At 44.2% G+C, this 15,034-nt stretch overlaps 1 protein-coding gene across 5 annotated transcripts in view; it reads left to right on the top strand.

The window, feature by feature from the left end:
• LOC142814731 (lachesin-like) overlaps window positions 1–15,034 on the top strand; it is a 190,208-nt gene that overhangs the window by 116,105 nt on the left and 59,069 nt on the right. The gene's annotated exons all lie outside the window — the stretch shown is intronic.

Here is a 15,034-nt window from a genome sequence, read left to right as displayed (position 1 = left end):
TCTTTCAGCTAATACACAAAAGAAACAAAAGATTTCGCCTGAATGGGTGCCAGCAAAATTGCCGTTTACAGTTTCAACCAAAGGTTAGAGTGCATCAGCCAAAAGCGTTCATTTAAATAGGAGTCATATTGGAAACCACATGAACCCTAATACTACCATTTCGCTTTCGCCAATGGAGGCAATGCGGAAACGTTGTAGGCCCGTGTGCTCAGATTTGGGCGCAAGTTAAAGAACCTCAGGTGGTCGAAATTTTCGGAGCCCTCCACTACGGCGTCTCTCAAAATCATATGTTGGTTTTGGGACGGTAAACCCCCCATAACACCATCGCTTTTGCCAATAAATTGCGGTCATTTTATCGCTACTTGTGCGCTAACGAAGAACTGCTGTGATCAGGACTTCGAATAAATTGAGTACACTATTGAAATTTAGTACATGTACCCTTAAACACGTCTTTTTTTTTTCGTTTAAAACAAGCCTGTGCAAACTTTGTGGGTATTTGTCCTTAGAAGGATATCTGAATGAAGGCTAGAAATTTCATCCTCACTGTGCACGGGGCAAATACATAAAGCTTTCTGAAAAAGAGAGATATGAAGAAGACCGAGAGGTTAACCAGCTTTTGCCATCTGGTTAGCTGCCCTCCAATGGGTACACGTTATCACAAAAATTGTGGGACTCTTAAGCTTCGTTTCGAACAGTGTAACGCGATAGCGATGTTCTGTTCCTTGTGTGTACTTTAAACACTTTTTGTACGAAATATTTTTGAACTTGCTATATGCACCCATCGCGTGACCTTATGGGTGCAAGAGCGTGGGGTCTTTTTGTAGGGGGTGACTGGCTTTAAACTATGAACTCATTATTATAATCCTATGTTATGACGCTTTATGCCAATGTACGCTTGCACTACAAACTATTTCGAGAATATTTCATGTTGTATTGTGAAGCATGTATACTGAGCGCGTAGTTTGTGACACACAGAAGTTATTCACTGCATTTTCAAGCAGAGGAAGCTGTTTTCACTTCATTCACCAGCAAAGGCGTGACTCTGTGGTAGAACTCCCCGCCAACTTGCCATTCAAATGAGTCAGATTCGATCGCCACTCAAGCTGAGAACTTCATTTTATTTGCATCTTTTTTGAATTTTAGGTTACACAAAGAATATGATTTTTCGCTTACAATCAACTACGCCGATGCCATAGGTTCGGCGAAATAAGCTCTTTAGCGCTCTCGCGTCAACACCGCGGAGCCGTAAAATTTCTTCGTGAGTTTTAAAACGTACCAAATCAGTTTGCTTAAGTTGAATGCATAAATGCTCTCAGTATTACCTCGTTCACTAATGCATTGCGTACTTGTGTACAGAGATACGGTCAGTCTGGTATCCCATTTGCTCGCACCAGATTCTACAGTGTTGCACTTTTTCTTTCTTCCCCGAAGATTTCTCTTCCTCGTCGAAGCCTCAGCACAGGCCAGCCGGCACCTTAACTCGACAAGCAGTGAGAGCGAATAGAAACGAGCAGCGGTTGCCACGCGAAAGGATCAGGCGGGGAAGCATCCGGAGGCGGCTGTGATGGCAAGTGAGCTGGTCTCAGGGAATCAGGAGAGGGTGGACGATGGCGAGGCCATAGCGAGGCACCGCCGCATTTCGCTGTTTGTACGCGGGCACTCTGGCGTGCTTTGTCGAACGAGCCCGCTAGACGCGTCATTTGCGCTACAGACGCCGCTTCGGGGAAATAGAGAATAAAAAACGACGTGAAAGCGTAGGAGGCGAAGGAGCACTGTGTGTAGTCTAACCAATACAGCGTGGCGGCTGAATCGACGAGGAGTGCCTGAGAATTTTTTTCTAGTTTGCACTTGCAAGTATGAACCTACATTGGTGTCGACTATTATTGTTTTTTTCTTCCTATACTTTAATACTGTAACGAAGGCTCACGCATCTACTTTTCTGGGCGCTTATCCAGGAGTTCAATTTTTTTTAAATGCAGGCTGGATATCTTTGCTCATTCACTTCGCAGTGGGGTGTTTAGTGAGATTCCGTGACTGTGTTATTGGGAAATAAAAAAGGGGGAAATGTTATTGCAGTAACCTTACAGCACGACGCAGAAACTGCCCTGATGTTTGCCACCTTCAGGAATTCAGGCCAAGCAAAAATATGCGGTTCGTTTTGCTGAAGTAGTTACAAGCAAAGAAAAAGGAATTGCATGAGATGACGTAAGGCACGGACAAATGTGGACGGCAAGAAGCGTGGCTTGATGATAAGAGCAAAAATAGAAAGAAGAATTGCGAAGAATCTTGTCTGACGGACAAAGTGAAAGAGAGAGGAAGGAGATGGAACGGGCCTCGAAGCGCGCGAGATAATTCTTGCGAACGGTGCCACGACTGCCCACATGGCGCATGGCTTTAGCAAATTTGTTTGCCGACAGTCGTGAATTCTTGTTTGCGCCGGTTTACGCGATGGCGAATCCGGCTTCTCCGTGCCGTACACCACACGCGTCAGATGAAAGAAAGAAGAATGAATAAAACCACGTCGAGATGGAGGAGAAAGAGAGAGAAGTACGGCTATGTGTGGGGTGGCTATTTGTAGGAAAAGGAAGAAGAGAGCCTCCTTGGGGAGGAGTGGAAAGGCTGAGAAGGAGAAAGTTTTCGCGTGTGAAACACTTTGGTCGCGGGTTTCCGCTAAACCTCAGCTGCTCACCAAGCAAACACGGGACGCGAAAGAGTGAAAGAGAGCGGAAGAGGAGCATGAAGTAGACCTTTTTCTGGATGAAGAAGAAAAAGAAAGGTGAACAGCAATGAAATCATCAAAAAAAGAAAAAAAAAACGCTCGAAGTAGAGACTGTGCACCGCCGAACAGATAGGGGAGAAAAAGAAAGAAAGCGAGCAGGGAAAGCGGAGTTTGTCCTGGGATGAGACTAGAAGCACGGATAGGGAAGGTAAAAGGGAACCCCAAGATGCGCTCTGCAAATATAAACGAACAGTGCGTGTGTGTTAGAGCACACGTATGTGCGGTTGGGCGCCCACTCGGAAGAAAGTAAAACCGCGCTGGCGCGAGTCCTGTAAACTGCTGGAGCAAACACGCAGTGGGTGGAAGACGTTGCACCGGCACGACGCCGGCGGCAGCGCTCCGGAGAGAGATCGCGAATGCCGTAAACATGTTAAAGTAAACACACGAAACAGCGCACCTCCTTTCCGCGAATGCCACGGTTTGGGTTCCGAGAGGGACAGGAAGGGACCCGCCGTTCCCGAAGCCAAAAAAAAAAGTGCGGTGGACGAGCGCAGATGTAACTCGAGGGTCGACCACGCGGAAGAGTGGAGCGTGCAGTCATTTGACGAGTTTCGCAGTTTAGACGACACGACGCGATTTGACGAATGTCGCAGAGTTTCGTGCGACTGCATGTCTGAAAGGCGCCGGCACCATGTAGTACGTGCCAAGGAGGCCACGCAATCCGAAACCCGCACTGTTTCACGTGCCATATAACGAAACTGAAGCAGGACCCTGTTACTATAACAAAGCTGATCTCCTGCAAGGCTTACTAGAACCCGACCTCCGCTGATTAATAAACGTGAATGAGGCATTGCATGAGATGAGGAGAGAACTAGCAGCCTATAAGCTTCAGACCGCGAGCCTGGATTCAGTATCTTCAACTGCAATTGACCTGCTACAGTACAGCTTTTTCTTTATTGTTTGCATTCTGTGCTCCCACTCGGATGACAGTGTCGCAAAGTTTAATCATTTATACTCCATGGAGCATATTAGTTAACTCTGGATTAAAAAGTTTGGCTCCTAGTAAATTTCTCAGAACTGCTACAATTATACGCATTCGCGCAGAATAATAGTGAATGAAGTGCAATGTTTTTATCTTGGGTTAAATTTCATATTACTGGTGGCTGTATGAATGATAGCAATATTCTTAACGTGTAATAAATTTCGATGCGCTTTCATAAATAATTGGTTGCTATACGAATATGTCACAATCGACTACGGATCACTCTCACTCATTCAGGCCCATGCCACTGAACTTGGAAATATTGTCCTAAGCAACGTACTTTGCTTAGACAAATCAAATGCAACTAAAAGATTTATTGTAGACCAAAGTGGAACATAAGCCATTCGGTATAGCAACATTTTTTTTCCTCTTTTAAAGAAACGGTCATTTAAGCATCCCTTTTTGGGTAAATGTACAGGAAGAATGTTCTTCTGGGCGAATGTCGGGATGTTAAAATAAATGTCATTTTACAATGGCTTAAAGTTGTGTTTACAAAAGCGACAGCTCATAAATAAAGGTTATGGGGAGGCTTTCGTAAAAAAAGTGAACACATGTCTTTGTTTTTGGAGTTTTGTGTAAAAAACCATACTGTTCGCTGTATTATTGGGTCTCATAATTCTTTCTGACGTATGCCATCTCAACGAAGGCTTCTTCTGGCGAGTTTATATAGCAACATATAGTATACATATTGAGGTAACAATAATATTGAAAGTACATGCGTGGAGTTGAGAGCATACGTAAACAAAGGACAACCTTAAACAATTCCTTCTTTTGCAGTTTTTTTTTTGTGTTCTCAACTTGAGAAATCTCTTTCTGGCTGAAAAGTAGATGTCTCCCACTGTGTGGCCCACGAAAACCCCACAACCAAATCCACTTGCGTTTGAAAGTGGAACAACATGCCGCATCTCGTAAGTGCTCAGAAACGTGTGTTTCGAAATGCGAAGAAGAAAAACAAAGGCAAGAAAAACAAAACACGGCAAAGTTCAACCCGAAGTTCACTTCTTGTTACCTCGAGCCCGAGATACACCAGAATTCCGAGCCTAAAACCCTCATGAACCGGGAGAACAGAAATAAGCGACGACTGCGCCCTCAGCGGTGTATCTAGGAAGAGCCGGTGTGGTTCAGTAGACACAACTGAATACAAAACAAGCACGCAGTGACACAATTTTACACTTCGTTCCAGCTGCAGCGCGCTGCGTCGTATGCCGCCGACTGCGTTTTCACCTGGTTATTTCGGTGCAGAAGACCGAGAAGCCTACAGTAACCCGTAGCGTGGCCCTCTCGTTCATGACTTAATTGAGTTTTTATCGAACGTGTTACGGGTAGTATACTTAATGATTACCGCAATGCACGTTTTTTTTCTATTGTTCCACGTTCACTTTTAATAAAAAAAATCGATAAATGTCTTGAAACCTGCAGAAGTAAAAAAAAATGTCAGAGGTTTAAGATGTGAAGCGATAGTTGTACATGTTTCACATGACTTCTCTTCCTTCTTCGTGCTTTTAAATTAGTTGAGATTTTGGCACACTTACTCCTTTCCGTCTGCTTTGACATGTGCGCGCATGTATAGAGACGAATACTACCTCATTGGATCGGTGGCTGTACTATCGTAAATGGCACTTGCAGCATCCATCTTATCATACTACTCTCTGTCTGATGTGTTACGCTAAATGGCAGTTTGAATATACGTAATTAACTAGCCCAGTTCCAAAGCATAAGACTTACTGATATGGGAAGAGATCTCGTTCTAAAAGAAAAAAGATTTGTTGTCTTACTTTAGCTGAATTTCACCCAAAGACTGTAAACATCTTTATTTGAGCCTACATCCGCTAAAAGAATATTACATATACCTTCGTTCACACTGTGACAGTTGCCACCAGATCTGCAGAATCCGTTTAGCGTTTCCACAAAGCCTCCTGTTCTGGGCGTACCGTCCCTTGGCCGGTAGAGTCTGTGGTTTAGCGTTGGAACAAGCAGCACTTCTATAGCTCACACACCACAAACTGATTTCTGTGATTTAACTCGTGATTGTGTAAGCCGTTCACGCGTTATCAAAATCTACCGCCGGATTGGTCAGTCTCTAACCGGTCTAGTCTGCTGTGCTATCTGGCATTCCCGTCTTAACGAAATAGCCTCTCATTTATCATATAATCCGGTTTGTAATTTTATGCATGTTATCCTTCGAAGCGGGTAATTTAGGTTATAACCCATATTAGGGGTTATGACGACGAGAAGGCGTCTATAGACGACCAAAAAGTGGTTGAGTATGCAGGCGTAGCGACAACGAAAGGGGCCGAAGCCCGGTCTCCGGTGCACGGAATCAGTAGTACGTTCCTCAAAAATGCTCTTATCCAAAGCCGTTTGCATGTCGTCCCTTCTTGTTTCTTTCCTTTCATCTTTAGCACTTGATATCCCGGCAAACAAACTACCACAGCTACAACGCTGCTCATCTGTCAGGGTTATGCTCCCACCGGTGCGACGGGACAATTTCGTCGTCCCGAATCTCCACGAGTTTCCTTTTACACCTCGAATGAGTGTTTTTGTTTTTTGTTTTTTTGTCAGAATGACGGCAAGCATACTCGCTTCTTCACGTGGCCTCGCGCGGGTCCATATGTGGTTTTACGCTTCTAAAGGATTCACGAGTTACCGTGGCTAGGCTCGCGGTATTATCGCTGGTCCCAGTAATAGAGAATAAGGTAGGCGCAGAGACTACCACCGCAAGTGGAGTCTTGCTTTAGACCTGCGCGTTGGCTTTGCTTGTATAAATGTATGTTAAGGTAAAGAATAAGCGATGCTTCAAAGACGTAGGTCACAATCCACGCTTATAGCGTTTCTTTACATTCTCTAGGAAAACTAAGGAATAAAGAATATTTATGAGTTCACATTACGCCTGCATGCAGAACGGCACTTGAATCGAATCACTGTTGTGCGTTCCTGGTGGAAACAGCCAAAGCCCACATAAAAATAAGTAGAAAAGGGGAGGTAACCAGGTAGAAGCTATTCGCAGACATTTTGAGGTGTGCTTATATCAGGAATGGCCGAATATAGCTTGTCACAGTAAGGCGTTGGAAAGTGAAAATATGATAAGTGAGAGCTTTGCGGTTCAAGGACGTGTACAGTAAAAAAAAAAAGTGAGGAAGGAGAGTTATGGTCATGCAAAAATACAGCATCAAAACAAACGGAATGGCTATAGGAAAGAATGCTCTGCTCGAAAATATTACGTGCCTCCCCCGCAACTAATAGCGAAAAAAGTTTTCACCGATTTTTTTTATATTTATAGCTTAATGCTCTTTTTGTGGATCCTAAAGGCCCCAGACAATTAAAGTAGTCGGCACTAAAGCCGGAAGGACGTGTCTTTGCTGATATTTCTTAACATCTCATGATACACTGAAGGCATAAGCACAAGCAGTAGCTTACACTAAGAAATCTGTTGCTGGCTTTGTCAATCATCTCCTTTGTGTTCTACTCTATATCTGTAAGTAGAAGTACCATTGTTCTAATGTCTTGTCCACGTTTTCTGAAAACCATCGCTGCGAAAGTGGACGTCTGCGTTTAATGAGCTCAGTTATTATGGAACCAGTATTTTTAGAAAACGGCGTATAGTTTGAGTGCTCCACGGAAATAAATCAAAAACAATGCTAGACCTTGAAAAACGAAAATAATCTCGAGTCACACTTTTTGTCGAGGGGCTCTTTTGCGTGTAGCGCGACCTCCTGTTCGCTTACACTGCGACAACATGGTTACGTGTTAGTTAAATTCATACGCAGATAGCACTATGATACGGACTACCTGTCGGTGAGTGCTGTAGTGATGCGTAAATTAATCGTCGCCATGCGTAGAATAATATTTGGTGTGTGGAGATCAGACCTATGAAAATTACCAATATGCTGGAACCAAAGCAGAACTATGAGGTAACGCATGTTTTATTCAGTCATTCGGTGATCGAAGCAATCTCGACTAGTACAATAACCAGAGGATATGCACCAATGCGCTATAAGAAATGACAAAATAGCAGCAGAATAAATAGAAAAGTAAAGAAAGTCTGTAATAATTATGATTAGGTCCAATAGTCCAGCCTGTATATAAAGTCTATCGCAATAGAAGAAAATGCAGATAAGGGTGATTGCTGCTGCAGATAGATCTGACGTGGTACATAGCGCAGACAATTGCCTCTCACCAGGGCGTCATGAATTAATGAAAGCCAGTATGAAACCTATCTCGCTACACGGGCAAGCTTATACGTACAGGTAATATAATAGAATGGCGTTTTTGAAAGCGCAGATGGTGAGCGAAAAGTCTCAAGATTCCAACTTGTGACAAAAGCACACGCGTGTAGAAGACAGCTGCGTATATAAGAAATGGCTTGTAGGCTGTATCGGGCATATGAACGTTACTAACTATCATCATCACGAGATGATGTGACAGATAGCAAATATTTGAAACGTCACTATGATGGCACAAATTTCAGTGCGATGTCATGTGACGTAACGCCGCGCAATGTTGTAGAGCCGTCTTTTCGCGGTGAACAAGTTAGCAGAGTGCGTGACCTCAACGATAGTAAATAAAGGCGGCTCTTTGTCATTGATGCGTGAAGCCGTGGCTGTTGTTCCCTGCTCTGTTTTGCAATTAGCACAGGTTGCGGTTACGCACACCGACGTGGGTGTTCAAATGTTCCACCAAAATAAGCTGTTGTTGTCCCGTAACATTTTTCGTTGCAAAGAATACTTGCGTTCGCATGATCCTCTATTCTTAATAATTTTTTCTTCGCAACCGAAGTATTCAGTTTTGGCGCAAACCAATTCGTTCTTCAATATCTGCCCGCATCTGTTCTTGCTACTCTTTGGTAATCAATTTGCAGTCTGCCATGCAGGTCATGAGGAGTCATGACCAATTGGTACAAGAAATAAGACATTGCCATCATGAAGCTCTAGCACGAGGGCATGATATTATATATCAATGGCTGCCTGGACATATCGGTATTACCGGAAATCAATTAGCCGATGATGCCGCCCGCTCAGCCCATGAAGGAACCCGTGTAGTCCCGATTCCTCTATCAAGGAATGATGCAGCAAGACAATTTTACCTGCTGGCTCGAGAACTCACACGCACGTTCTGGTCGTCTACCAGCTTCCAAAGGTGTCAATTTTATGAACTGGATCCTTCGCTCATGCTAAAGCTACCATCACAACTTTCCCGCTTCGATGCGACACTGTTATGCCGCCTTTGGTTGGGTGTTGCTTTACAAAGGTGTACTCCTTTCGCATTGGTATGGCAGACACTCCTACATGCGACTACTGTGGAGCTGAAGAGACCATCGAACACGTCCTGTGCAGCTGTGCTTGCTACGACACACAGCGATGCCAGCTCCGGATGGTTTGAATCAACTTGACCCCGGACCATTTTGTGTGCAGAAGATACTAGGACCTTGGGCATCTGCCTCAGTTGCGCAGAAAGCAACTAAAGCACTGCTAATTTACCTAAAGTCAACAAACCTGAGTGACCGCCTGTAGACTCTGTGTGCTCCCCGAGTGTGCTGGTGATTGTGTGTACCTTCTCATCTCTCTACAACCTCTTTTCTCCCCTTTATCCCTTCCCCAGTGCAAGGTAGCAAACCGGATGTGCGTCTGGTTAACCTCCCTGCCTTTCCTTGCATCTTTATCTCTCTCTCTCTCTTGGTAATCATCGTTTCGTAGAGTTGGCGCTAGCCGAAACTTTACGAAATGCTTAAAAAAACGACGCCAGTACAGCAAATACAAAATAAAAAGAAGACACTCTCAGTTATCACCGAAAGTCAGCAGTACGTCAGTTGCGGAAATTTATTCGCGTTAAATTTCCATAACAATTTCTTTCAAGCCACGTGCTGTTAACATCGGACCTCGGACGTGAGTGGACCACCGCCCACATGAGCGCAGTTCGATGGCCAAGAAAAGTAATAAACCGAGTATACAGGCGTTGTTCGCAGATGCAGTGCGAAATGTGCGGCACGCGCCACACGGACGTGTTGAGCAATCGCTTTTCTTGGCCTAGAAACGGTGCTGCGTATAGGACATGCACGATAAAAGACCAACAATGAAAGAAGAAAAATAGCGTGTGAAAATTTCGTGGACCCTCAGTTAAAAAATAGAAAATAAAAAAGTGACGTAGCACTAGATGTATGCTACTTGTCTTGCGGGCATGCACAGCGTTGTAATACAGTGACATGCACAGCTGACAGTCGCTCCTGACCATCACGTACCGTTCAGAGTACAATAGAGTGCACAGAAACTTTTTTTTTGCGTTTCGAGCGTGTGTACATGTAAGGAACGAAAGCAGTTCTTGGAAGAGAGAGTCAAAAGTTATTTCGATGGCGCAATGGATTCACGTTTCTTGACACTGCCAGATGCGTTTTTTTCCCTTTTTTATCATGCTAGTGCATTTCGGTCGAAAGTTATAAGCAATGCTTTTAGATGAAACTGGGATGACCTCGAATAATAAGGTGGTATATCAGAAATAGTGGCAGTATGTTGTTTATTCACTACTATGGCAGCCTTTCACTTTGAGCATGCATCGGTCAAATCGGTAGCGACTGCTTGGTGGAAATGGTGTTTTTTCGGCTTGGAAGGACGTCAGAGGGCCCATTCACACCAGTAGTACACCTAGTTAGATGACGGCTGAAGGCATCAATGCTACTGTAAGAGATGTTGCAGAGAATGAATTTATGAATCAGTTGGTCTGAGCGTGTCCTAAATTTAGCAATGACATCTATATACGCCTTTTTTCTTATAGTATCTTTTAAGGGAAAGAAATGTGTCTGTGATAATAGTGAGAGCAGAGAATATTCAAGAGCAGGCCAAATTGATTTGTACTAACAGACAAAAAAGCCCAGTAAAGGGTATGGGAACTGCAAATAACATCATCTGTACTTGTCTTTGCTTTCTTGTGTGTTAGTTCTGCTGTGTCTAGCAAAACAAAACAAGCCCTTAGATTCCTCTTATTTCGTAAGTTCAGCATACAGCCCCTCAACAAAATTAAAAAAAATTAAATGCAAAACAGCGCAAACTTTTCAACAGAAAAAGAACAAAACAGAGACAAGTGATTTTTTTTATTTTTCGTTTTTTATCCCGTAAAAAACCTGGGTTTTTCTATTTCATAATTTTATTTCTAAGCACCACGGTGGTGTCTCGAGAATCATATTTGTAGTGAATTACCCCGATAAGAAAACTGATTTGTCAGTAATTTTTATATAGGAACAGTACTTTGAGGCGCCATACGCACGCAATATAATTAGAATTGGTGCGAATAGCCGTCTTTTATGTGTTGAAAGAGTGCGTGGCTCGGAAATTGCCGTAAAATTGAATAACTTGGCTGTGAGAACACACAGAGTTTTAATATGGTGATGGTTTTCTTTAGTGTGTGTTTCCCACCGTCATAATAACGGGCATGTCACACGGCGCTCAAGGGTTTAGTCGTGTAAATGCCTTGGATGTACTTTTGCGTAACTCGGGTGGTTTGACAACACTGGCAAAGAGTATACAAAGTTGGTCAGTCCGCAGCTTGGACCCACGAAGCAAATACGAAAACGCTTGAGTAACGATGAAAGTTAAAATTCGGCAGATCCAACGTACAGTGGGAATTGATAATATTCGAAGCACAAATGAGAAGGTTGATATGTCACTTTAAAATCAACACGTTTCGAGGCGGACGTAAATTATGCCGTACATCACTTCCATGTCATGAATATCATTTTTGCGCCTGACATTTGCGTTCGTCGTCCATACACGCCACGTGATACCCAATTTGGTATACTTGAAGCTGTCGAAGGGCCGCGAGCACGCTTTGAATGTAGCAAGTTGTCATGTTTTACATGACATGCATGTCATGATTATCATGCTTGGACTTGTCAGTTACCTTTGTCGTCCGTTCATGTCACGTAACACCAAATTCGGTATATGTGAAGCTAATGGAATGGCCGCGAATGCATCATGAGCGTGGCATGTAGTGATAGCGTACATGACATGCATGTCGTGATTTCTGCGTTAGGGTCTGTCACATATGTTCGCCTTGCAGTCATGTCATACTATACCAGTTTTGTAATGTCATATGAATGAAACCACCCCAAGAGCAGAAAGACCATGAAGTGTAAATCAAGACATTCATGACATATATCTCATATGATTTTTGTTATAATTAGTCATCTTTTCGTCATACAGTCATGTTATGTCATACCATTTTTAGTATGGCTATCAAGACAAAAACGGCCAGGAGAGCTGAATGTCATAGACAAACAGACACAGACGCAGACAGAAACAGACAGACAGACACAGACAGACAGACACAGACAGACAGACACAGACAGACACACACAGGCACAGACAGACACAGGCACAGACAGACACAGGCACAGACAGACACAGGCACAGACAGACACAGGCACAGACAGACAGACAGACAGACAGACAGGCACAGACAGGCAGGCACAGACAGACAGACACAGACAGACAGACAGACACAGACAGACAGGCAGACACAGACAGACAGGCAGACACAAACAGACAGACAGACAGACAGACAGACAGACAGACAGACAGACAGACGAACGGACAGACGAACGGACAGACGAACGGACAGACGGACGGACGTCCGTCTGTCCGTTCGGTGGAAGTCGCCGAAGTTCACTAAGAAATGCTTCGCATTAAGAACGAGTGGCTGTCCCAGTCACCCGCTAGCTGCAGCTCATATCCAGAAGATATGCAGAGCACGCAGCTCAAGTATCAAAATTATTGTCGCAGTGATACACGTGTGGTAATTTTTGACATATGTGGGCCATCACTTCTGGACAGTTATGACTTTACACATGAATATAGCTACAATGCGCGTTAAAATATTGATAGAAATGTTGCTCTCGTGCCACGCACGATGTTACGCCAGATGAGGTTGTTGAATGTACGAATGATAAACTAATCAATGGCCAAATACATCTCTAAAGCTGTCCAGGAGTATATTTCATTTATTTTCTAACCACGGGTACTAGGGAGACTTTAGGGCCATGCTCATTTGTGAAGACGTGCGTTTGACTTGGTTTACATCGCTGATGTGTCACAATATCAGTTTGTCTCGATAAAGTAATAATAGTTGTCGTTCAGGCTTTATGTTACGAAACCACGATATGGTTATGGGGGACGCCCTGGTGGAGGGATATAAAAGATTTGATCATTTGATGTTACTTAACGCACAGACTAACCTAAGTACACAGACCTGTAATATGCCGCCACCATCGAAATGCGGCGGGCATGGCTTAGACTCGAACTTCTGACCTTAGGGTCAGCTATCGAGACGGTGACTACTATATTACCATGCGGGGTTTATCTTTAGAAAAGACGCAGAGGTTGTATCGAAGCAGACGCAAGGACAAGCTGAGAATTTGGTGGTGGGAACTGGATTCCGCCAGAAATAGACATGAGCAGCGTATCGCAAAGAGGTCGTGCCTGTGATGTTCACAGAACCTGTTACGAGAGTTTTCATCATTGTTTTCTTCGTCGAATTCGTCGAAACGCTCGAGAACAACGTGAAGAACCTTTAGGATGGAGTTGAAGTATTACGCTTGTGCAGTCAGCACCACCTTCAGAAAAATATCGCGATAAACCTAATGGGAAATCATTGAACAGAGAATGTCGCCGGAGCCACCGGATTGACAAGCGGACCTGTCTTCTTCGAGGCAGCAACGAAGATAATTCCGCTCTTTGAAACATGGGCGCTGGCGTAATTTATTCTTTAAGCGTTTTTCATCACTTCAAGCACTCACTTCCTTTACGAACGTATATGACTATAGTTTCCCCTAAACATGATGTGATACGCAGGATTTGAGAAGTAAGCTTGGCAATGTAGGAAAAAAATGGCCCATATCTGCACGTTACACTGCAATTGTCATCGAAAGACGATTGTCTTGCGTGTGGAGAGAGTGAACAAAACGTTTATTTGATGTTCTGCGCAAGAAAATCGGTGAATGGTATTCTGGAGGCGCTGCGTTGGAGTGCCTCGAGCATGCAGCGGAGGCGAACGAGTGCGTCAAGTCTCGTCACACGTAAGACATGAACGCTATCTTGTAGTTATCATGAAAAATGAAGCGCGAGGCGCGCGCGTTCGTCTCTGAGGTGATAAGGTGTAGAACGCAAGGCGAAGGGTAGGTGCCACCACCGTGTCGTCTTAGCAGAGCGTTGGAAACACTTGCCTTTTTTGTGCAAGCGTTGCATGGTCAGCGCAGCGTGATAAACGCTATGGTCCTTATAATTACTTACGTATGTCTTTTCTAGTAAAAAAATACACATACATAATATTGACGTGTTGTTATAGTGCCCCATATATGCGCGATAATTGCTTTTTAATTGACGATCGCACAAATATGAATGCTGAATCTTGAGCAATATTGGTGGGCGCTGCGGATGGGTTCGGCCGTTTGGAGTATCGTTTAGAGTACCGTTAAATGCAGACAAACAGACAAATGTACAAACAGTCAGATAGACTGACAGACAATAATATTTGCGTTGAAGGTCCCCAAGACAGACTATATCGTCTTTAAAAATTCCATATGTTTGTAATGGATCACGCAAAGCTTGACAATGGGAAGCACAGGCCAGTTGCCCCTGATGCTTCCCCGTCGACCAACACGTCTAGCTTCGAAAGGCACGCCTCGAGAGTATGCGCTTTCGTAGGGAACCACATGGCTGTCTCGGCATGATCGAGCGCAGCCAGGCTACGCACTAAAGAGCTGAAGGAAGGAAGGAAAATAGGAGGAAAAGAACGGCAGGGAGGTTAACCAGCCCAAAAGAAGCCGTTTTGCTACACTGCACATGGGAGGGGGATGAGGGTAGGGGGTGAGGGTTTCGGTGGACGTGGCTTAGCCACCACGCATGCGCAGCTTGTCCAAACGGCGCAGTATGTAGTCGCGATGCTTGCTTCTGTTTTCTTTTAAGTCTGAGTGAAACTTCGTAAATAGTTTACCCGACGTCTGTGTGGCTGCTTCTGCTATACGTTTATCAGCGTATCTATCACAATCATCGCCCAGCACTTGGAGTAGCACGTCAGGCGAAAAGTCAACATCTTCAGCTCTTGACTGAAATATTTTTTCCCGTTTTCTATCTTATTTTATCTCTTTTTGAGCCCATGGGTTTAAACTACACCGAAACGCTATGCATATCGTCTCCATCGGTCGCTTTGCGTGACACTCTTCATCGCAGAGCGCGTGCTGTGCTCGGTGGTTGCTAGGCAACGGCACTAGGAGCTTTCTGCAAAACCAC

Source organism: Rhipicephalus microplus, chromosome 1 (assembly GCF_043290135.1).
Source record: "Rhipicephalus microplus isolate Deutch F79 chromosome 1, USDA_Rmic, whole genome shotgun sequence".
Taxonomy (NCBI): Eukaryota; Metazoa; Arthropoda; class Arachnida; order Ixodida; family Ixodidae; genus Rhipicephalus; species Rhipicephalus microplus.
This window is presented reverse-complemented; position numbering and strand designations above follow the sequence as displayed.